Below are 24,268 nucleotides of genomic sequence, written 5' to 3'. Positions count from 1 at the left end.
CAGACAAGTCTTCCTCCTACAAACCTCCAAGCTTCCCATGCTTCAGCTGCTTCTTGGTTCTCTGAAAGCTGGCGGTGAACTGGAGACACTCTAGTTGTACATTCTTATGACAGCTCTGTGAAAACGCTAAAGCTGAAGGGCGCGTCTTTCTCTTTTTATAGGAAGAACTCCACGAACCCCACCAAGTCACCCCTTCTCCTTTTATCCCCTGAACAATTTCTGTTTTCTCTCCCGGTTCAGCAGACCTCCCCAGAGCTATCGCAGACTCATTCTTGGACTGCAGTGGCATTGCTTCTCCTTTGTAACATTGCTCTATACATGGACCCTGTATGGGGGACTAAATCCCCACAGCAGGTAAGGGCAGGACTGCACCTGAAGGGCGAGATCATTCCTGGGGGCAGTGACACATGGCTCTCAGACCAGGAACTGGGAAGAAGGGACATCGATGGACAAGACAGTGAAATATCTAGGAAATGGTGAGTATGAAGACGACATTGTCTACACAAGAAGATCACCCCAGGGCTAGGAAGCAGAGAGTCTAAGAGCAGACTGGCAGGTAACCTAAAGGGAGGGTGGAAGCGGATAGGGCAGGGGCAGATCTCACTCTATGAGGTCCAGGCTGCCTTGAGGAAGTCACATGGTGTTTATTTCCCTGTCATCTTCCTAGAGTGATTGGTCTTTCTGAATACCCAGTGAGACTCAGGTATGCTGGAGAAGGTCTGTGGTTCACCCTGGCGCCAACCTGCTAAAGGGAGACGGACAGCAGCTGTGAACCACGAGAATCTAAGTGAAAAGGACCACAACCATTATAGCAGCTAAGATTTATTGAGCACATGCTATACACCAGGCAATACTGTTCTAAGCTCCTCACTGGATTAACTCAATTCTCAGGCAGGCACCATGGCTATCCCATTTTACAGCTGAGGAAACTGAGGTGGAAAGATTTGACAACTTGTCCAAGGGCACCAGCTAGTAGGTGGCCTGCCTAGGACTTTACCCCAGAGAGTCCCATCACCCTGGGGCTGGTGAAACTCACACATGTCTGAACCTGCACCTCTAAAGTGCTATCAGGGTGTTAATGTTGGTGTTTTGAAGATCTGATAAGTGTGTCCCCTCTTCCCTGAGTTCTGAACCAACGGAGATCTAAGAGAAAAATATTATCGTTATTACTGATAAAGCTGAGAGTGGAAAATGTAGCCCATCTCCCTGGAAAAGTGAGCTGCCCAACGCTGAACACTGGAATTAGGCAGTGCTAGCCACACCACCCCCTACCCCAGCAAGGAGCTCTGCGCACCATCCGCCCTGGGACAGCTGGGCTGCGGTCTCCGTGCTGAGATGGAGAGAAGTGGGTGACTCTGAGATCTTCAGTGGAGGTGGAGCTGCTGGCAAGGTTTGCTGATGGATTGGATGTGGGTGGTGAGGGAAAGGAGGGAACCTGGATGGCTCTTGTGTTTGTAGCCTGGGGAATCAAGAGGAGGCAGTGCCATTTACAGAGCTGGGGAAAATGGGCATTGGAACAGGTTACCTGGAAGGGAGCAAACCAGTTCAACCACAGACTAAGTGATGGGCCACAGATGGGCACTGACCCCAATTACATTGACCCTTAACCCTGCTTACCCTCTAAGTCCTTTCTCTGCTGATATCCCCAAACTTGTACCTTTGGTTTCCAAGGGTCCATGGATGAGTGTCAGCTGGATGGGGTGGGACCCTGGGAGCACCATTCAGTGTCCCTCCGAGAGGTCAGCTGTTACTGGGCCTCCCTCTGCCCAGGCCCCAGTGGCTCCCACATTCCCAATACAAGGGGCACCTCTAGGACTTACGGTGCACCAGGCCCTCTAGCAGGCCATGGAGACCACAGACAAATAAGACACTGGTCATGCCCTTCAGGAGGGGACAGCCTGGTGGGAGAGCCCCACCCATGCTGCAGTTACCTCATCTTATAAGAGGCTGAGTGGTGGAAACACAGACTTCAGGATCCCCCTACCCCAGGACTCTTTCTAAGCCATCAGCCTTCCATTCAGAGCAACCCCTTTTCTGCCCAGGACAATCCATTCCGCAGGGGCTGCCCTCTCCCCCATCAGAGGGGACAGTTGTAGTGATGGTCCCTGAGGACCTGTATGATGCTGCTTGTGCTCATAGGATACTGAGGATTTCACCTCACTCTCTGCCTCATTCATTCCTTACACATTGTTCCAAGGTCACCCCAGGGAGCTTCACCCAGGTCACAGACAGATTGTGTTCAGGAAAATATTGCTCTCTCCCAGCAGGGAGCCCAGCAAGTGCTGAAGGCTGGGGTGGGATGGGGCACCCCACTCTACTGAACTCAGCCCTACAGGGCAGGGGTGCATCCCTGGCACTAACAGCCAAGGGCAGAGGCCCCGCCCCCATGCGATGAAGTCTGGGCAGCTCTTGGCTGCCTGATCCCGGGATCAGCCAGTCTGACCTGTGAGAGTGGGAGGGAGAATGGCCGTGTGAATCACAATCGGGGTGGAAAAACAATCACAACAAAACCAGAGAACCACCGGGAAGGTGAGCTGAGGCAGAGGGAAACAATCTAAGTTTAATACCTAAATGGTCCCACTGTTGCTGAAAAAAATGTGTTACAACTCAGTGTTACAGCAACCTGGATCTGGGCGAGAGACCAAGCAGCACTGGGAGAGTTGGAGAATCAGGTTTATTACGCCAGCGGGCCCAGAGGAGTGAACTCTACAAGCTCTGAACCCTGTCTGTCGCTTTACACAGGCTTTTTATAGGCTGCCAGTTTACACTTTGCAACATCATATGTAAATAAGGTATAACAAAAGTTGACTAATTAGGAACAAGCTTAGTAGGCTTTGTAGAAATGGACCAATCAGGAGGGAGAGAAATAACCAATCAGGAGTGAAGAAAAAAGCCAATCAGGAGTGAGCTCAGGGAACCAATAGAATTTTAGGGGTAAGTAACCCTTTTCAGAGGCAAAAAGTGAGATAGAGCCTCTGGGCCAGGGAACCAGATGGTGCTGGCAGGAGAGTAGTGGCCCTGCCTGGGGGTCCTGCCAGTATTTTTACGGGGCTTCCCGCCTCACCACCTCCCAGCTGTTTGGAGCTCAGCACCAGCTCCAACTGGGAAGTTGCACCAGGACCCCAGCAAACAGTAACTGAAAGATGCAACTGGCTTTTCCTTGCCCCATAAGCCAGTTAATGATGTACTTATTTTGTACGGTTTTTAGTGAATAAAATAATGTCATCTATGAGAGTTTACTCCAGGCACCAGGCTAAATCCACTTACACTTCAGCTTATTGGATTCTCTCATAAACTCTGGGGCCATTATTATCCTCATATTACTGAAATGAACTTAAAGGAAATAAGCACATAACCTAAGGTCCCGTAGGAAGAGGGAGGCAAGAATTGAACCAGGTTTTCCCATGCAAAACCCACACTGTTTTAATTATTGTCATTTGTCACTCCATAGTGTATTTTGGTATCAATAAGGTAAAATCTAATTGTCATCATATTCTCATTATTCCGGTCCAAAATTTTCTTGGCTATTCTCAAGCAAGTACTCTTCCAAAGGAAGTTTACATTCCCACTGTTCCTTCCCCTGGAATTGCCTTCTGTCTATTAATTATATGAGAGAGAATTGACATCTTGACATTTGGGACTTCCTTTCTAGAAATATGATTACGTCTCTATTCAGATATTCTTTCTTTGTTTTCCTGCAGTAAAGCATTAGTAGTTTTCTCCCTACTGCCCTTGCAACCTTGCAACGCTTCTTGTTAAGCAAATTCCTCATAGGGTTTTCAGCATTTTGTTGCAATTATGAGCAAGATCCTTTTTCGAATAACATTTTGAAATGAAATATAGTGACTAGATGGGAAAACAATTTTTACCTAATTCTCTAATCTATGTCTTTTACCAGATGTTCTTACCAACACCGCTCATTGCCACCCCAGGAGAGTTGTTTGGATTTTTCAGCTTAGAAAATCATATTGTCAGCAAATTGTTACCATTTCTGCCTTCCTTGTCAATGTTTATAATTCCTATTTCTGTTTTTTGTCCTTGTGACCACCCGGAGCAATTCTCTCACGTGCTGAGACTGGAGCCACGTCCTGGCGAGTTAAGAGCATAACACCCTTTTACGTATCATTTGCTTTTCATATTTTGTGAGCACCTTCACATACACTGGCTCATTTGATCTTCACAACGGTCACACAGTCAATCAATAACCATGTGCTGAGCACCGCCTGTGTACTATGGGACCTGAGACAGGTGTTTCCTGTCTCTATGGAGTACACAGTCCAGTATGAACCCAGGAAGTAAACAAGAGCACAAATTAATTAAATGATTACAAGGAAACAAAACATGGGTCATTTTACAGATGAGGAATAAAGACCCACGATGGGGATATGACTTCCACACGGTCCTTGGCAAATTGGTGGCCAGGCTGAGGTGCAAATGCTTCTTTTGCACCTTGAGGCTGGGGGCAACCCCCCAGATTTCTCCAGCCTGTACGTGGTCTCTCCTGGGCCCAGAGGGCCAGCTGTCTTCCAGGCAGCTCCAGTGTCTGGCTGAGGGCCGAGGAGAGAGCTCTCTGCCTTTCCTTGCTGGCCAGCCCAGGAGATGAACATTGCTGTTGGCAGGTTTTCCATGGAAAAACCTTGAACCCCACAGCTGTTGCCACTCGCCGGGCACTGCCTGCCCTCAGGGTTGGCCCTACTGCTGAGACCCACTTCCCTTCCTGGAAGGCTCTGCCCTGGGAAGTGAGGTCTGGCTCTAGATTGTGAACTGGTTCCAGGACCTGTGGCTTCAGGCCCAGCCGAGAACCGAGACCAACGCCAGGCCTTCTAAAGTGGGAAGGAGCATGGCCATTGGAAATGAAGTCACACTCATCTGCAGATTCCCGGTGGCTCCATGGTGGCTCAGAACCTGGTGGGGTGGGGTAGAAACTTCGATGGCTCCTTCCAAAACCAGTTCTAAAGCTCCCACCCTTTGACCCTCCTCCATTTAGTCCGGCCACATTTCACCCTTCACAGCCTTCATGTTCAAGGCCAAAGGGCGCTATTCCCTGTTCTGCATTTGCTTTCCAGACTTACACCCTTGGTGCGTTTGCTCACTCTGTTCTCTCCACCACTAACTTTGTCCCCTTCTCACCCCAAACCCCCCAGTCCTTTCTCTACATGACCAAATCCTCTCCATCCCACGTACCCCAGCCCGGATGTCTCCTCCCTCAAGCCTCATGCAGCCACCCCCACTGGAATTGATCCTGCTTCCTCTGAATGCCAAGGTCTGACAGCCAGGTACCCTGATCAGGGGGAGCCGGTGGACTTCTCTCAGCCTCAGCTTCTCTGTCTGCAGAATGGAGATGCAGGGCCAGCTACCTCGGAGATCCATAGGCTCAGAGGGTAAAATAACCACGGCAGTGGGCACTCGGGCAGCATTCGCTATGTGCCAAGCATTGTTCCGGGTGCTTTACAAAGGTTAGTGCTCTCATTGTTCCTGGTCTATGAAGAGAAAACCAAGGCCTGGGGATGGGAGGGAACAAGTTCAAGGCTTAATCATCAGCCAAAGTGAGATTGTGCAAGGGCAGCTTAGCTCCAGCTCCCTGCTCTAAATCACGGTGGGATCAGCAATAAGCATGTGTGTGTGTGTGTGTGTGTGTGTGTCTGTGCGCGCGCGCGCCTGGGGTAGCACTTACTTTCCATCCCCCCTCATCTCCGCCCCTCTGTTTCAGCTACTTCTACTTCATTTTACAATTCTCGTGATCATAGCTTATCTCTTGACCCAACTACGAGCTCCCAGGGAAAGGGTGCGGGGCTGACCCTAACCCGGGTCTGAATCTCTAAGGCCTAACCCCGGGGCTCAAACACCCTCCCGCCCTCCGCGCTTCCTTTCTGAAGCGCAGACACATCTTGCTGGTTTGCCAGAGAGCCTGGCTCAGCACATAGCCCAGGGTTGGACGCTGGGGAGCCTCTGCTCTGGCCCCTGACTACTGGAGAAGGGCGACTCCTCGCCATTGAGGTCTCAGCTCCTGGGTCACCTGCTCAGAGAGGCCCTCCCTGGCCGCTTGTCCTAGAATGGCCCACTTCTCATCCTTTTCTTTTACTTACTTCATAGATGACCTCAAGATATTTATTTGTTTATCTTTGTCTCCCTCCCACTGGAATCTAAGCTCTGTGAGTAAAGGATCCTTGTCCGTGGAAGGGTGTAGAGCGTGTGCTCATAAATCACCTGGGGCTCTTACTAAAATGCAGATTCCAACTGAGTAGGACCAGGGTGGGACCTGCGAACCTGAGAGTCTGCACTTCTAACAAGCTCCAGTGATGCTGGCGTGGCTGGTCCCCACACTCTGAGCAGCCAAGTCCTAGCGCTGTGGGTCTCAGCCCTACGGAACAAGAAGTTCTGGGGTGGGGCCCAGCAGCGTGTGTTTTAACAGGTGTTTCTGAGGCTCGCTTAACTGTGCAAACCTCTGATCCAGATTTTGTTAAAGCAACCAGCCCTGGAGCCAGGCTGCCTCGGTTCAAATCCTGAGGTGACTCCATTTCCCTGCACCTCTGTTTTTCCGGCTGCATAATGGGGGTGATAACATCCCTTCCTCACAGGACTGTTTGAAGACAGAGTGAGAACACGTGTTCGCCACCACCACTCTGGTGACTTGTCCAATGAGTGATTAGGCATCAGCTGGAAGCTGTCAACAGGAGGTCATGGGAGTCAGAACTGAAGGTGGTGCCAGGCTGGGAATGACTTTCTGGGCCAGCCGACTCCCTGGCTGATGAGGATCCCTGTTCGCACTGACTCCTGTGCTCCAGCAAGACTACAGGGTTGACCTAAGCACCAAGCTGCACCTGCTTCAAGGCATTTGCTGAAGGGTTGGCGGCACAGGAAACGAGAAGCCCTGGGTTGCCAGTGGTGATCCCTCCCATGGTCTTGTTCCAGGGCTGCTGGCTTGGGAGTTGCCTGGGTACCACAGAGGACAAAAAGTGGCTCTGTCACCAGTCCAGATGGATGACATGTCACTGTTTATTATACTCTTTCCCAGGCAACCTCATTGGAGTGTGTGTTAGTCTGTGAACTGGGCCTTATTACCCCCAGTTTACAGACAAAGAAACAGGCTCAGGAGAGCTCCTGGAAGGATCCATGAACCAAGCTACCTGTCCTTGGATGATGGGGAGGCTAGAGGACTGGTCTTGACCCAGAGGAAGGCAGGTACAGATCCCCTACCCTAGGCATCACCACCCTTCATTAACCAATTCCTGCAGTTTGAGGGTGGCCCCGTGAACAAATTCAAGGTCCCAAGCCTGCCTTATAACTTAGCACAGGGCCACAGGCCTGGCCCCTGACAGCCGACTGGGGACCAATACAAATCTGAGAGTGATATGCTCACTGGGGCCAGAGGCGAGGCAGGTTCTAACAGGAGGTCGTGACCTTGTCTCTTCCATAGACCCCACTGGCCGCCTCATGAAGTTTACAGACCCTTTTCCAGAAAAAATTCATTTTCAATTCTTAGAACAAAATACATAGAATTACACAGGAAACAAATTATGTTAAAATATGATCAGAGTAAGCAAAAAATTGTGATACAGTAAGATCGGGCTTTGTTATCAAGGCATTAAATAACAAGATCCAGCAGTAGGTTTAATAACTAATGTGATGTCAGGGTAGTGATGATAAATGACGAGCGCAAATGACATCTCGAGATGCCTGACGCACCTGGCGGATAATATGGAAATACCTGCTGTTTTGTGTGGCAGCAAATCACAGGCACAGCTCATCACCGTGGCTTGTTGCTTACACATGAGGGAAAAAAATGGTAAATTTCAAAGAATAAAGATGGAATTTTTTTCCTCCATTCAAATCCATGGCCCTCGGTCAGAAGCTCTTTAAAGGAGGTTGCGGTCCAGTGGTAGAGCCAGTTGGGTGATGGCTGAGGGAGCAGCGGCTTTGGATGGAGGGAGACAGAGCTTCATCAGGGTCTTGACTGTCCCCACAGATGCTCACATCCCATATTCCATACTGCTTCCTCCACTGTCTTCTCAGCATCATCTGAGCAGCCTTTGAAAATGTCCATTTGGGGAGAACAGGCTCTTGGGAAAAGCCCCCTTCCATGCCCATTCCCAGAATCCCTCTCCCCTGGACTTGCACAGGCTGCCTCGCCCCTACTACCAAGGCCAATGGCACCTGGAGGGCGGGGTAGACGGGGCAGGGAGAGCTGGCTACTGCACTGCTGCCCAAGCCCACCCTTGTCAACAAGTCCTTGCTGTTTACAAGATTTTCCGCCTCGTGATCTCATTTCATCTCCACTGCCTTCCTGTGAGTGAGTACTGCCGTCTCCGTATGACAGGCAAGGTTCAGAGAGGTGGAATATTTGCACATGGTCACAAAAGCAGGAAGTGGAAGTTGCCCCTGTGGCCACTGTCCTTTGCTTGGGAATCCTACTGCTCAGAGAAGGAGACGGCAGGTCTTCTGTTTCTATGGCTGTGGCTGGCTGGGAAGCTAGAACTTCTATTTTGTATTTGGCTCTTTTCATCCATCCATCCATCCATCCATCCATCCATCCATCCATCCATCCAACAAACACATGCCAGGCGTTGTGCTAAGAAAGCCCAAGTGGCGCAGTAGAAGGAGACACGGTCCGGTCCCGTGGAGCTTATGGTCGGGGGAAAACAACACAAACAAGTAGAAATGACAACGGTGCCAAGTGCTCGGAGGCAGAGATGTGTCGCCGGGAGAACGTCTGCTGGGCTTTAGCAGAGGTCAGGGAGGGCCTCCCAGAGCTGAGATGGGAAGGATGAGCAGGAGAAAACCAGGTGAAGAGACGGGGGAGAGCCGTACCAACTGGGGATGGGGGCAGCTGGGCAGAGAAGGGGTTGGGTGTGCAGGCTCTGGGGTCAGGCTGGATTCAGATCCTGAGGGTACCACTGACCAGCTGTGCAGACGTGATAAGCCCTTCACACTTTAAGCCTTGATTTCCTGAAAATCAGGATTATAATAAGCATGCCGACTTCACAGGAGGGTCATGAAGATTTAATGGGGTGATGTGAATAAAACTTCCAGCGTGGTGCCTGGCCTCTAATAAATGCTCTGAGTCAGCATTTTAGCTTTTAGTAAGTGTGGACACGAATAAACAAATCCATAAAAGCACTTTGCACACACAGGTCTGGCCATCACATCAATTTAGAGGGCGTGTGGAAAGTTCTACTGGATTGCCTAGCAGTGGTTCAAACTTGACCTCACTTTAGAATCATCTGGGTGCTCAGGGCACACCCCATATCAGTTAAATAACCAGGGCCTCTGTGGGTGCATCCCACATCAGTAGCTTGTAAAGCTCCCTATGTGATCCCAAGATCCAGTCAGGACCGAGAGCCCCTGTCTGGGAGGGAGGTTTCATTGGTGTCTGGCAGCAGCTGGGGAGGGTTCCAGGGCGGCTGGTGATCGAGGGGCTCTCCAAGAATACAGAAGATTTAGATACACAGAAAAGACCAGGGAGGGAATTCCAGACTCTGGAAAGAGGCTAAACAAAATCCTGGAGATGGGGTGGAGCATGGCATTTGGGAAATGAGGTTGGTCATGGGGACTGGACTGGCTGGGGAGGAGGCCCACACAGCCGGGAGGCTGGACACAGATCAGGAGTCCACTGCTGGGGAGGCTTGAGGGCTGAGAGAGGCCTTTGGTCTGGTTGGACTAGAAACATTTCTTGTGGGTGGATGCGTCTGGAGAAACTGCCATCTTCAGGGCTGCCTCACTGGGAGGAGCAGAGATAGCAAAGGGGCATCATCTTACATGCCAGTTCCCACTGATCTGAGAAGGTCTTTGGAGCACTGCGTTGAGAAGGATTCTGAGCTTGCATCTGAGTGTGGCAGTTGATTCCCAATGGTGGCCAAGGCGTGGAGGCCGTGAGGGCAGCACATACAGCAGGGACTTCCTACTCTGGCTGGGTGGGGCTGCAGGGGCCAGCTAGAGTAGAGAAGGGGCTGGGTCTTTCCTTTCCTTCTGTGGTGCCTTCCCTGAAGTTGCTTCAAGAAAGAGAACCGTTCCCATACCTTGGCGATTAAGAAGCCAGCCAGGAGGAGGGAGCTGGGTCTATACTGGATAAAGTACAGGCAGGAAAAGATACGGCCAGGAAAAATGTGAAGTGGGCAGGGGTGAGAGATTCCTAAGATCCCTTCTAGGTCTGATACTTGGTGGAGAGGAACTTCCCAAAGTACCTTCTAGAGGGTGTGAGACTCCTGTCACTGGAGGCATTCAAGGAAAAAGCTAGAAGACCAGAGGACTGGGCTGCAGACTCAAACAAGGGCTGGTTGAGAGGGGATCCCAACATGGTGATTTCTGTGATACAGCCAACACCTGACCAGGAGACTGAAAAGTGACTTGCTCCTGAAGGCAAGAACAAGGACTGTGTAGGGCTGGGTCTGTGCCTCAGAGGCCAGAGAGCAGAAGTTAGGACCCAGAGCGAGAGGTGTGAGAGAGGAGGAGGACTCACGGAATCCACAACCTAAAATAATGTTGACTGCATACTGTGCTCACCCGCCTGTCCCAGGCACAAGACCTGGCAGTGACCCAATGGCCTCTCTGAGTTTCCTTCCTCTGTGCCAGGTTTTACCTTGGAGCTATTTGGGGCCTGGCTGGTGTCCCTGGAGACTCTCTTCTGAACCAGAGACTTGTCAACATGTGCCCTCTCTCCTCTGCTGCTGGTCCAATGAACACATCCTGGAACAGCCAGCTCTGCTCTGACCCGCCCTGTCTGCCGGGAGTGGGGCAGGAGGACAGGAAAGGAAGTGCTGTCCTCGGGTTCTGATGGGGCATGGTGACCTTCTAGGTCCATCCGTTTCGCTACGAATTTGGGGGAGGCCATGACAATGGAACAAGCATCACCACTCAGTTCTGTGTGCACTCTTCGTGCTGTGTGTGCACGGACTCAGCCTCCAGCCCCAGAATGCAGCCTCTGCCCCTGGATACAGAGCTGCCTCAAGACAGACTTGGCTGCACACAAGTTTTCCTCCCATACATGTAAAACTTAAATTCAAATTCCATGTATGTTTCTGCACAGACTATCTCTGGAAGGGTATTCTAAAACCAAATTTTCATGGTAGATATTTCCTAGGAAAGGAACTGGTTGGCTGAAGGACAGGGTGAGGAGACAGACTGGTTTTTCATGACGTAACTTTTTGTATCTTTTGAATTTTGTACCATAGGCACGGATTATGATTCAAAATTAAATCAATTGCAGAGCACCATCCTGCAGTCAGCCTCTCTGGGGGCAAACGTGAGGCCTCAAGCACATTACTTAGTCTCTCTGTGCCTCTGTTTCCTCTTCTGTGAAAGTGGAGTTTAGTGGCACCTGGTTTGCATGTGGTTGTGAGGACTTACAAGAAAGTGCAGCAGAGGCGCCCAGGTGCAGGAAGCCCTCAGTGATGCTGAGCGACCACGGTCACATGGGTTTAGCAGAACCATTTCCATCCAGGGAGGTTTCTGATGAGGAAGCTGAGGCTCAGAAAGGTTAAGCAATCCGGCCAAGGTCACGCTGTCAGGAGCCTGTTCTGGATGTGAGGTCCAATGGGACACCGTCCGTTCCTGTGTTGGAGGGTGGGGTGCAAACGCTCACAGATGTGGGGTCAGCTGTACCCAGTGGGCTAAGTGTGTGACAGAGACCAGTATGAAGTGCTGTGCAAAGGCAGAGAAGGGGCCACTGATTCATCCCAAGGAAGGAGAGGGCGCCAAGGAAAGTGAGGGGGCTGCTGCAAACTGGGTGGATGGATAGGTGCTTGTCAGGTGGCAGGAGGCGTGCCCGGCGGAAGGCATGGCATGTGCAAAGGCTCAGGGGCACTGATCAGCGGCAGATGAAGGGAAAGTGGAGAAGCTGAGGTGAAAGGAAATAGCAGAAAAGTGAGATGACTGGGTAGGCGGTGAATTAGCACAAGGAAGTAGGACAGGAGGAAGCAAACAATAGCGGGAGACCAGCACGAAGTCAACGGGAGAGGAGGCTGAGCTGGGGAGAAAGACAAGAATAAGTTTCTCTCATCTCCACTCTCCTCTGTCTTCATTATCAATCCATCTAATAGATTAGTGGGTGTTTCCCGTTAAACACACACACACACGCACACTCATATATGCACAGATGCACACTCAGTCTTCATGCTTCTTTTGTCTGGGGTGCAAAAGACAGTCACAATTTGGCACCAATTTTACTGAAGCAAATTCAGGACATCAACACATGGCTAGATGAAGCAAGACAAAGCTCAAACTCGATGTTGTCTTCTCCATGGGGCAGTCCTGACCCCCCCAGTGTAAAGCACAGCACCCCTCCTCCACCGCCCCACCCTCCGCAGCGTTGATCATCTTCTGATCTTCTGATAATCTGCTTATTTGTTTATTGTCTGTCTCCCTCCACCAAGACAAACGCTCCATGAGGGTGTGGGTTTGTTTTGTCCTCTGGTTCATCCCCAGGACCTAGAATGGTGCTTGGTACACAACACTTGCCATTATTGAGCAATTACACGCCAATCAGTCCTCGTGAATACTTGATTTTACTAATTTTCACCATCCCACCCTGTGAGGTGGCTTTCCCCCTCATTTTACAGAAGAGGAAACAAGACTGAGAGGGATCCAATAAGTCACCAAGATTTGAATCCAGCTCCTTGGGTTCAAACCTTGAAAAGCCCCTGGGGCATTTCAAGCCCCTTAGAAGCAGGAAGGAAACAGCCAGGCTTCCCTCGCCCCAAGCTGGGCGCAGACGCCTGCGACTGGCCGGCCTGCAGGGGTTGGTTCCTTTCACCAAGGACCCTTTCTTTGGCAGCCACCCCTCATTTCGTAGCTGGATGCAGCAGCCCACCGGGTGCTCACCCAGGGTTGGCACACACTGGATGCCACTTCTTACTATTGGCTGAGCGACCCAAGCCCCACTTTCCCCTGAAGTGGAAAACCAGCCGTGAGGGGTAAATAAAGTAATGGAGTGCAGTTTCTGACACATGTCAGTAGTTGTGTCGGTTGGAATCCCACAGGAAGTACAGCGCACCCTCCAGGGTTTAACGGAAAGGAACTGAATGCAGAGGGGATTTACAGAAGGGTGGTGTATTCGTTTCCCACTGCTTCTGCAGAAAATTACTACATATTTTTATCCCTTGAAGCAACACAAAGTTACTCTCTGGTTCTGGAGGTCCCAAGTCCAAAATGCCGGTTCCTTCTGGAGGTCCCAAAGGGGATTGTTCCTTATCTTCTCCAGCTTCCAGAGGCTGAAGGCTTTCCATGGCTCTTGGCCACATTTTTCCAATCTCTGCTTCCATCATCAAATCACCTTGACCCTCTGTCTCCCTCTTATGAGGACCCTAATGAGGACATCATTGAGCCCACCAAGATAAGTCAGGATACTTTCGCCATTACAAGATGCTGAATTTAAGAACATCTGCAAAGTCCCTTTTGCCATATAAGGTCACAGACGCACAGGGGCCAGGGAGTAGGGCATGGGCATGTTGGGGCCATTATTCAGCCTGCCAGATTTGGAAATGACGGAGAAGCAGCCAAGGCTTCGCATCAGTGGGGAACTATTGCTACCCCTAGGCCTGAAAGGGCAAGGGTGGGGGAGAAATGAAAACTGACCTCTCCTTCTGGTGCCTCCCATGGGCTACAGCCCAGCCAGAAACAGAGGCACAGAGCAGGGCAGGGAAGGGATGGGGGTGGGGAGACAGAGAATTAATAGCACCGGACTCGAGTTCGTTTTTGCTCTGACCATCCCGGCATTTGAGGCCTGGACTTCTGAAGAGGGCCCCGGGGCCGGGGGGCTGCCTGCCTCTGTCCCACCACCACCTGCTCCAGGAAAAGCAGAGCCCTCCCACACTATCCCAGTGCGCAGGGTGGAGAGTCTGTTCTCTCCCAGCCACGCTGTCAGGATCTGGGGCAAAAGAGCTGCTGGGGAAATTCAAAGCCAAACTGCCAGCAGGCTCTTCAAAGCCCTTCTTTGCAACAAAGGACTGAGCGGAGGTAGGAGGAAAAAGACACTGGCAGCAGGGCGCTGGCTCCGCAGCCGCCGTGGTAGCCCAAGAAAGGTGAGCCATCCGAGGAGGCAATTAGAACCATGCAGGCTCTCTGATCTGCCATAGAACCCCTCACAGACCTGGAAACAAATCCCTCCAGCTGGAGGCTGACCAGTGAGGGGTGGGGAGCCCAGGACTGGGATCCAGCCTAGCTATGTCCTTGACTTGCTGTGTGCCCTTGAACACAGTGTAGTCATCCCCTGTGCACCTCAGTTTGCTCATCTGTCAAATGGGGATAATAGGACCTGGTGACTTAGCTCACATTCTCCAGAAGCAAAGATTTAGACAAGGATTCTTGCACAGGTGATTTACTGGGGGGAACCTGGAGGGGAGTGAGGAAGCAGGACAGGCTGGGGAATAATCCTGGCAAAGCTGCGGGTTCCGCTGAAGTCTGGCCTCAGTCTGATCCCACAGAAATGTGAGGAGCACCACGGAGCTGTTCCCATTGAGACAAAGGCAGGGTTTTCATACCCATCTTGGGGGAGACCCATGCCCCATCCTTCCCTGACTACAGTAGACTGAAAAGAGGGTCAGAGTCAGTCGTGGGAGAGGTGGCAATGGGAGCAAGAGGCTGGCGTGATGTGAGAAAGAGGCCAGGAAACAAAGGCAGCTTCTAGAAGCTGGAAAAGGCAAGGAAATGGATTCTTCCAAAAGGCTTTCAGAAGGAGCTCAGCCCCATGACACCCTGATTTTTGATTTCTAACCTGCAGAACTGTATGGTTTCACGCCCCTAAGTGAGTGGTGATTTGCTAGAGCGGCCATAGGAAACTAACACACCCGTCAAGGCACAGCGGCCACACGGCTTGCCCCAGGCTCCGGGGTCCTGGTCCCAGGTCTGTGCAAGAGATGTCGCTGTTCCCACTTAATGAGCACTTTCCACGTGTCACATGGGTGACCCCGATCCCCTGGATCCTCTTGTCAATTTCAAGTGCCCCCACCCAACCCCTGGCTTCCATGCGCTTTGGCCTCTAAAAGCCCTCATGCCTGGAGCTGCTTTGACCTCAGTGCAGAGAGGAGTGACCCTCAGCCAGTGACTGATGACACTGCCTTGAGTCTGGCCACTTCCGAGGAGGGATCTACACAGGAGAGCACCCCGGCACTGCACCTTGGCTCTACCCACCCCCGGCCCTGCCCCCCACTCCCTCCTCCCTCCTGTTCCCTCAGGTCCCCTGGAGCATGGCCCTAATGGACTCATAACACAGGGACCCCCCACCCCAGGCTCTGTTTCTGAGGGGCCCTGGCCCAGAAGCCATCTCTATATGGTTGTCACAATTACACCCCGAGTTGGGGAGGATGATGATTCTTACTTTATGGACAAGGAGACTGAGGCTCTGTCCAGCCATGACCACAGAGGTTAAGCCAGAATCTGAATCCAGACCCAGGAGACAGTGCTTCAGCCCATGGACTCGACCGCCTCCCCTTCCCCTGGGGTCCTCTCTAGCCCTTAGGAACAATCATCTACATTTCCTGGGGGCGAAGTTGGGAGCAAAGAGCTGGGCTCTGTAGAAGAGGGATGCCTGTGGGTCCCTGCCCATCCCACCCTTCTGGCCCCAGCCTGGGTCCCCGCAGTGGGACAGAGTGGGAGGGGAAGGTCTAGAAAAACTGTTAGACCCTGGAACTTGGTGTCAAAGCCATGGCTCCATGAAGCCATCAATTGTTGAATGTCACACAGGCTTCCTATAGGTTCTTGGACCAAATCCTGGCAGATGATTTATCCCTCTCCTCCCTCACTCTCTCCTCTGCAAGAGGAGGATAATAATCCTGTGCCCAGGATGAAAGGAGTAACAGATGGGAACATGGCTAGGACAGAGCCTGGCACAGTGGGGGCTCCTTCCCTGCTCAGCTAATCTTGCTGAGCCTCAGTTTCTTCCTTTGTGAAATGGGGATGATAATATCTGCAGCTCAGTCATGCAGCAGAGATACTCAGCACCCTGAGAGCCTGCCACGGGGGTTCAGGAGTACAGCCTCGGAAGTCCCATTCCTGGGTGTCTTTGGCCTAGTCACTTAACCTCTCTGTTTCCTCCTCTGGTTAGTGGGAACCGTGTGACTGAATACAGATGAGATGCTCAGAAGGGCACCCAGCTCATAGTAAGGGCCCTTGTATCCAGGGGGCTTGGCTGGCACCTAGTACATTATAAGCGCTCAGTAAACAATGGCCATCTTGTTATCGGAGCTCCCAGGCCCCTGCAGTGAAGGTCACCTCCCCACACCTCCACAGACCTCTGGCTTCAGCCTCCAAGGCCCAGGGCCACAGCAGGCTGATGGCTGTGCTCAGGTCAGCTGGATGGAGCTGATTTTGTGAGACTCATAGACCATCCTTTTCCCTCAACCTCCTAGGGGCCTCTTCACGCCTCCAGCTCTCACCTCAAACACATCCCTTCCACCCTCTTCTCTCTCGACCCAAGGGCCCATCCTTCACCCAGCTTGCTCCCCACCCTCCAGCTAATCCGTGGGGACTCACAGGGACCCGGGGCCAGTGCTGTGATGCCAGCATAGGCGCACCAGCCTTCCCAGAGGCACCTACCTTCCCAGAGCTCCTGCGGGCACGGGGCCTGCCATCTCTGCAAGTTTGCCAACCCCTGGGACCCTCAGGGATGCTGCCTCTTCTCCCCCCCCCCCCAAAAAAAACAGGCTAACGTGGCAGCGCAGTCCCGGAGGCAAGAAGTTCCCTGTGAGGGCCTGCGGACACCCCGTCCTGCTCCCGTGACTCCTTGTGTTTGTGTTGGTGCATTCCTGCCCACATGGGAAAAAGCAGCTTCTGGCATCTCAGTCTGACACGCCTGGAACTGAAAACAGCCACTGTGGGGCTTTTTTCTTTCCTTTTCCCGGATTAACAGGTGTGGAGGGCAGGGCTCATCTTCCACCCTTCTTGGGGCTCAAATGCCTGGGACAGACAAGGCAGCCCAGAATTGGACCAGCTGCCAAGAGTAGGAGTTCCCTTCAGCCCTCTGACCCCTCAGCAGCAAGCTGGCCTTACCCTCCCTCCCCTCCGGCAATTCAGTGGCCGGGCCAGAAGCCCCTCATGGCCTCCTGTCGCACCCAGGAACTCAGCTGGGCACGGGGCCAACCTGAGGCGACCAATCCATCTTCCAGGCAAAACCAAAACCAGGCAGGGGAGGATTTGGGTCTGAATCAGAACCACTTCCTTTGTTAAAAGAAACCAACCTAGAAAACAAGCAAAGAATGAAAACCTCCAAACACGCCTGCATGGAGCTCTGCCAAGCATGGGAGGTCGTAGGAGTTTGAGCGACATCGACCCTGGCGATGGTCCCGGCTCTGGGTGGTGTCCAGGCTCAGGGATGAAGTCATGCATTCCCACCCCGGGACTGTCATACCGAGTGGGAAAGAGGCTGAGGGGGCTCCAGGGGCGTGGGTACACAGACACAAAGTGGGGTCTGGTGAAGAGGCCAAGGCTGCTGCTGAGAGCAGCGCATTCCACTGCACATGTCCTGCCCACCCCGACCCCCCGGCCCAACATGACCCTACTCTTCCATTGTTGTTTCTGCTGGTCCTGCCTCTAACACGTAGGACCTTCTCTTTCCTTTCCTCCGGTTCTCCTGGAAGCAGCCCCAGCATCACTGGCTTCAATCTCCTCTCTCCTAGACCATGTCCCCCCACCAGACACCCGCTGCTCACCTCCTCACGCACTCTGCATCCCCTTGTATCACCTCCTGTTACTCGCATGTCCCCTTTGGCCCTGTGACTGTCACCACCATCACCCTCATCCCCACCAACCAAGAAACCCAGCTGGAGAATCCCAGAAGGGAACTCCAGTGACTACAGATTTCTCAGCCTGGTTTCAAATCGAAAGAAGCTCAGTTTCATCACGGACTAAAATGCTCAGGAGTTTTTAAGATTAAACACAAGACTTCAAAGGCATTTACTCCTAATGGGATTAAATGAGATAACTTGTGAAGCTTGGCTGGCTTTCTGCATGAACAGAGGATGCTTTGGACCGAGCCCTCAGACCACTGCTACCTGAGTCCTTGTGCCCCTTTGCTGTCAGGGCACTTTGGAGAGGAAGTTTGCAAAGCTTCATGGTGTGTAATGCAGGGGACGCAGGAGCCATGGAGCAGTCATGTGGCACCGTGTGTAAAGGGGTTTGTGTGCATGAGTGGGACCTAGAGGTGAGGCGAGCAGCGGGGTGCGCTGTGGGAGCAATCTGACCACGCCCAACTGAATCTCATCACTCCCTTGAGGTCCTACTCAGCTACTGTCTACCTGCCACCACCATGCTGGCCTCAGGAGGTCTCTGTGCTCAGCACAGTCCCTGTTGGCTTGCCCTGAGCCCCCTTCCCGTAGTTCCCCTCAACTGAGCCAAGACCAGCTGTCATTTCCAATATCATTTTGCAGGAAGAACAAGATGAAAACCCGATTCTGTTTCTGCTGGCTGAACGCCCTCTAGTTATTTCTTAAGGCCTAGTTTCTGGTTCCCAGGGACCCCAAGGAATCAGCAAAGACACCTACAGGCCTCCAGTTCTCCACCCTAAGTTAACCACAAAGGCACATCAAGTACCCATCCTGGGCATGCACGTGTTCTTCTGGACACTCTCTACTGAGAGGGGTCAACCATGGTCCACGGGCATCAGGCAGGGGGAAGGCGACTTTCATGTACTAAATTCCTACCCTACCCAGCACTGTGCCAGCAGCTTCATGGTAACTCGCTCATTCCCCATAATAACCTCGTGATCCAAGGCCCAGATAAAGCACGGTCCTTGTCTAAGGGCACAGAGTTGGAAAGAACTCCCACCATGGAACATCCTCTGTGCCAGGTGGAAAGCTAATCCAGGTCATATACGTGCTAGCACTGGACCCTCCCAAACCAGCAGTGAAAGGTTAGGTGCTATTATTGTCCCCATTTTACAGATGAGGAAACCAAAGCTCAGGGCGGGGAAGTGATCTGCCCCAGATCCCCCAGCTGACTGGATGTGGCTCTGGGACCACAGTCAGGGAGCCACTTCCCTTTAGCCTCCCAGGCTTCCTGAGGAGGAAACGGGCAAAACTAGCAGCTCCTAACATTCTGAGGGCTTCCTGTGACGACAGTCATTTCAAGGATTTACAAGGGCTCAAGCTCAGCTAGACAATAAGTGGGGGAGCTTGGCGGTGTGGCTCGGCGCCCAGTTTTCTGAGGGACTAGTGGAGACATGGCCCCTTCTGCGACTCAGCTGGAGCAGGAACTTTGGATGCTGGGTCCTGGTAAGTGTCTGCAGTCCTCCCAACCCTCCCCCATCCCCCAGCCCCTGAGGTCCTCCTGCCCCTGCGTGGGCCGCCTCCTGGGTCTCCAGGCAGCCCTCTCTCCATTCAGAGTCCCCACGGACTCACCCTTTCTAGCCCCCTAGCAGGATCTCTGCTGTCCCCTCCAGAGCAGGGTGGCCTGGCAGGGTAGGACCAGCAGGAATTCCAGTGCCAGGACCCCCAGGCTTCAATCCCAGGCCTGCCACACACGTACCTGTGTGACCTCAGGTACGTTAACTCACCTCTCTGAGTCTGTTTACCCCCAAGATGCAATTAAAAACAGTACTCTACCTGAAGAGATGATGTGAAGCTTTCTTCACCTCCGCCCCTTCTTTTCTTTTTCATTTTCAGTGAACACTATTTATATAGCACTTACTTTGCACCAGGCACGGTTGTAAGCATTTGTATTCATAATTTAATCTTCATTACAACCCTATGAGGGAGGCACTGTCACTATCTAATTTCACAGATGAGGACTCTGAGGTACAGAGAGCTTAAGTAACTTGCCCAAGATCACACAGTCTTTTGAAAAATAATATAATTGACACATAACATTATATTACACACAGATGAAATTTGAAGAGGCAGGGGAAGGACTCAGACTCAGGCAGGCTGGCCCTGAGTTCAGTTTTTGAACTTCCTCCTCCATCCTGAGATAATATGAATAAACCATTTAGTATAAAACTCAACCAAAGGGAGAAGCTTAATAAATAGTAGCTGTGGTGGCTGTGTGACCTTGGGCAGGAGACTTTACTTCTGTGAGTCTCTATTTTTTTCATTCCTAAAATGGGGCTAGTGATGCTTCTCTGACAGGCTTGTGGCAAGAATTCAGTAGAGTAATGGGTGTGGACTGTCATCACAGATCCTAACACAGAGCCACCCTTGGTGGCTCTCCTCTGTAGAAGGGACCGGGCGAGAGGGCTCCGGGCTGACTTTAGTTAGACACATCCACCAAGCCGGCAAGAACAAGGTTTAGAAAACCCACCAGCTCTGGTGAAGCAACAGGTGACAGAGCATAGTGCCTCTGGGGCAGGAGATGGCATCTGGGGATCCAGGCAGGGGAATCGGGGAGAAGGATGTGAACACTTATGGGGCCATCTAAGCCTCACAACCGCCTTGAGAAAACGAATCTGAGAGGGAACTTGACAAGGCCACACTTCTAGAAAGGGGTGGTGATGAGCTTGGCATCCAGGACAACTTTTTGGTTTCTCTCTAGCCTTCAGCAGGATGTAGGGCCCGTCCCAGCTACAGAGTCAAGATCGAGGTCAGGAGTACCTGTTTTCTCCCAGGGTCCAGTGCAAGAAAGGGGAGATCTCGAAGAAGCATCCTGAACAAGCAGGTGCTGCAGCTGGGCCCTGGGCTGGGGGGGAGGAGGAGCCCGGCTAGGACAGGGCACGGGCAGGTGGGTGAGGTGAGCAGGAGCAAGCATGGCTTGGCCCAGGGAAGGGGCAGGGCTGGGCACTCCCCTGCCTCTGCCTATCCCCCCAGAAGACTTTCCCCAAGCACCACCCAGGGACCCAGCTAGAGGGTGATGAGAGCTCTTTCCAGAGAAGCTGTCTGTGTCCTCAGAGGCAGGAAAGCCACTTCCTGTGGCCCCAACTGTGCCCTGGGAGAAACCCGTCCCCAGCCCAGCAGCCTCTTCCTCCCTGTAAACCAGATGAGGCCTGGGATGGATTCACCCAGAGCCATTACCCTAGGAGGGCAGAATCATTTTTTCTGGAGAGCCTCTTCACAGTTTTTGCACTTCCCTTGGTGATAATGACAGCCCAGTATGAGTCTAGTGGCCCCAGAGGTCACAGCAGTGAGGTCTGACCTCATTGTTGCCATGGGGACGCTCAGGATGCCACTGTCGCCTGCCAGCGGCACCTTTCCACCAGGGCGAGCGGGCGGGGACAGTGGCTGATGTTGACTATGTCACTCTGCTGCTGGCTGCTGGGATTGTTTGCCCCCAAACATATGTTGTCAGATCTCAACTGAGCAGGGTGGGCCAAGGGACGTGTTGGGGGCCTGCTGGCTCCATTGTGCACATCTATGTGTTGGGGCAAGAGGGGGAGGTGTTTATGAGACCCCTCAGGGTGCCTCATTTTCCTCTCCGCCTGGGCCCAGCTGGGATGCTGATTGCTGTGCCCCTCATGGACCCAGACTGACATTCTCAGCAACCTGGTCTCCATAGCAACCAGCTGTGACATCACAAGGAATCTACCGACACTTTAGCTGGAGTGGAGGAAGCAAGAATGCACGTTCAGGGGAAGAAAGAGCATCTCCTTCCCCTCCTGCTGCCCCTCCTGTGACAGGGGAAGTGGGCTTAGAAACATGGAAAGGGCAAGGGGCCCAGCTTGCAAATACCAGGTTTTTCTGTGAGTTGCAAACTGAGGCTTCTCTGGAGGTTTGAGTGAACTCTAAATGAAGCCACTCCCTCTTTTCCTCCCTGCTCTCTCCATGCCTTAGAAATTACATCTCAGTTTCCTTAACTGCAAAACGAGGATAATAGAAATCACTCTTTATTAAGGGCTTATTATGAGCCGGGCAATGTTTTTAAGCACCTCGTGTGCCTTTTCTCATTAACCTCATTACAACCCAGTCAAGTATTTTCCTCTCAGTACTGCCCCACTTATAAGCAGAGGGAAACAGAGCACAGCTAAAGAATCTGAACCCAGACAGTCTGGCTTGAGGGTCCACATTCACAGCCTCCCAGGCACTCAGTGGCACCTCTATTTTCAGCCACGCTGTGGCAAACAGTTCTACTTGGGCATCAATTCACTTTGCACTGACAGCATCTCGCCTCATGTGAGCAGGAGGTATGTTTCTTTTTCTGCCCTAGGGCTTGTGCAGTGCCCAACATGGGCTGCTGGCAGGAGTCCACTCAGCATGAGGACGTGTGGAGGGAAGTTGGCTTCCACTGCGCCCGCCTCAACCCGCGGGGTACAGGAGCTGATGGATGAATGCTTCTGCCAGCCTACCATCTGGCTGTCAAGTTCCAGGGTCCTTCTAATCCACTGCTTTTGGAAGGTCCCAGCAGCGCTGAGCCCCAGTCATCCACAGCAGTGACCCAGTGATGCACTGGTAGCTTGGCTTTTTGACTTTTCTTTTTTCAGTTGTATGGGTCCCCCATTTCTGCTCCCTGGGATCACCTCCAAAATAAACTTCCTGTACACATGTCTTTACATTCTGTCCTGTTCTGAGGCGACCCTACGCTAAGACAGTTGGCACTAGAGTGGCCCTGAGAGCAAGAGCACAGGTGGCATTCTGGAAGTGGATCACTCGGTGAGATGTAGTGAGGATCCCATTGCCATACTGAGCATCATAGGTATTAAGACTGTCACCTGTGGTGGGCTGGGATGACGCAGGGGTGCAAGGTGAAATCTGAGGTTACGGGAAAGCCCTAGCATTTAAATGATACAGACGATGGCAATTATAAGGACTGTGGGCTTGGCTGGCTCCTGTTAACTGCTTCGGAAGCCTTAAAGAAAGAGGCTCAGGTCAATCAAGTACCAACTTGTGACATTTGTGAAGGCTTGAACCCCCCCCATGGTGCCGTGTAAAGGCTCTCTTCCCCTGCAGCCAAAGGGCACCTTGTACTGAAGATGAGGTTTAGGGCGGAATTGGAGGGGTGGCAGGGCTGCAAATGAGACTCATGTACAGTCTAGACAGATCTCCGAAGCAAAGTCAGAGCCCTACTTGGGAGAGAGAGGAACCCTGAGACCTGAGATGGGGACCCTTGGGTAGATGCTCAGGCAGAACACCAAGCCCCGCAGCCCAGCTCATTACAGATGAGCTTGGGATTAACTGAATCTTGAGCAGAAACACAGCCTGGGCAAGTGGGGGCTAGAACTGGGCCTAGGGCTCAGCTGGACCTGAGTTCGAATCCCACGTGGGGCCCAGGCAGAAAGCTGCCGCGTCAATTGCATCACTCTTTGGGACTCTTAGGGAAGCTTGTGGATCCATAAAAAAGTATCAGTACCCAGGCAGGTATTTACTATAGATATCAGACTGCAGCCATAAATAGCTCTTGTCTCTCTTTTCAAAGCACTCTCAGTCCAGTGGGGAACACAGACTCGTATAAAAAAAATAAAAACAGTAGCAAATGGGCTTCTTCGAAATTTCACTGAATGCCAGGCTTTGTGCTGAGCTCTTCAGGTATGTGGTATTATAAGGGCCTTACAACAACCCAGCGGGGAGATTTCCACCCGCATTTCACAAATGGAAACAGGTAGTAGGGCTGGGATTCGACCCCAACTTACCTCACTCTGAAGCACGTGCTCTGCCCTTGTCTGCAGTCTGCTTGCTTTGGGAATGTGACAGCCACAGCAGAAAGAGGTCTAGGATGCAGAGAAGACCACGTTGGTCTGATGGGAAGGTCTGGGAAGACTTCCCAGAGGGTGACAAGGCAGCCCGCATCTCTGAAGAGCTGAATAACTGGGAACCATGCTTAGGTTATCATTAGGCGTCTGTAGCAAGGGCTCTGTCTTGGGATCAAGTTTGCAGAAATGGTTCAAAACAGCACATATCAAAGCAAGTATGAGCTCTAGCCACTGCCCCATGCTCAGGCGGTTAGAGGGCCGTCCTTGGCCTCGGCAGCTCCCTGGGTTACAGAGCCTCAGTTCTGCACTCCTCCCCCAGAACCCGAGGAGACCAAACGCTCCCATTCCCAGATCTTCTCTCCCAGGCTTTCTGATGAACGAGCCCTGGAGACGGGGACTCCCCCATTGGGTGTCTTCTGGCCTGGATGGACGTAGGGCTGTACTGGTTGGGCTCCAGAGTTATGAGTCAGAGAAACCAACTCAAGCTGGATTCAGCACGAAGTGGGGACTTCTTAATGAGGCCCAAGTGCTGTCTTCCAGGCTGGGCTGGCAGGAGGGGCTGGGCCTGGGGAGGCCAGAGCCGGGACAGGAGCCGTGGGGACCGTTTCTCCCGCCTCGTCTCAGTTCCTCTCTGCCAGCTGGCTTTGTTCCTCTCCCTCTTTGCCAAGCAGCAGTCTCCATTCCTCAGAGGCCATGGCTGCCCCAACTGGGGCCACTCTTCTGGCTCTG

The 24,268-nt window shown here is 52.3% G+C and overlaps 1 long non-coding RNA gene across 1 annotated transcript; it reads left to right on the top strand.

Annotated features, from left to right (window-relative positions):
- Window positions 1–21,232: 21,232 nt before the first annotated feature.
- On the top strand, window positions 21,233–22,398 carry LOC140699027 (uncharacterized). The gene is made up of 2 exons (XR_012077061.1): window positions 21,233–21,595; window positions 22,060–22,398. It is a non-coding gene; the product is annotated as an uncharacterized lncRNA (long non-coding RNA).
- The last annotated feature ends 1,870 nt before the right edge of the window (window positions 22,399–24,268 follow it).

The sequence above is a fragment of the Vicugna pacos genome, chromosome 10, assembly GCF_048564905.1.
Source record: "Vicugna pacos chromosome 10, VicPac4, whole genome shotgun sequence".
NCBI classification, from domain to species: Eukaryota; Metazoa; Chordata; class Mammalia; order Artiodactyla; family Camelidae; genus Vicugna; species Vicugna pacos.
This window is presented reverse-complemented; position numbering and strand designations above follow the sequence as displayed.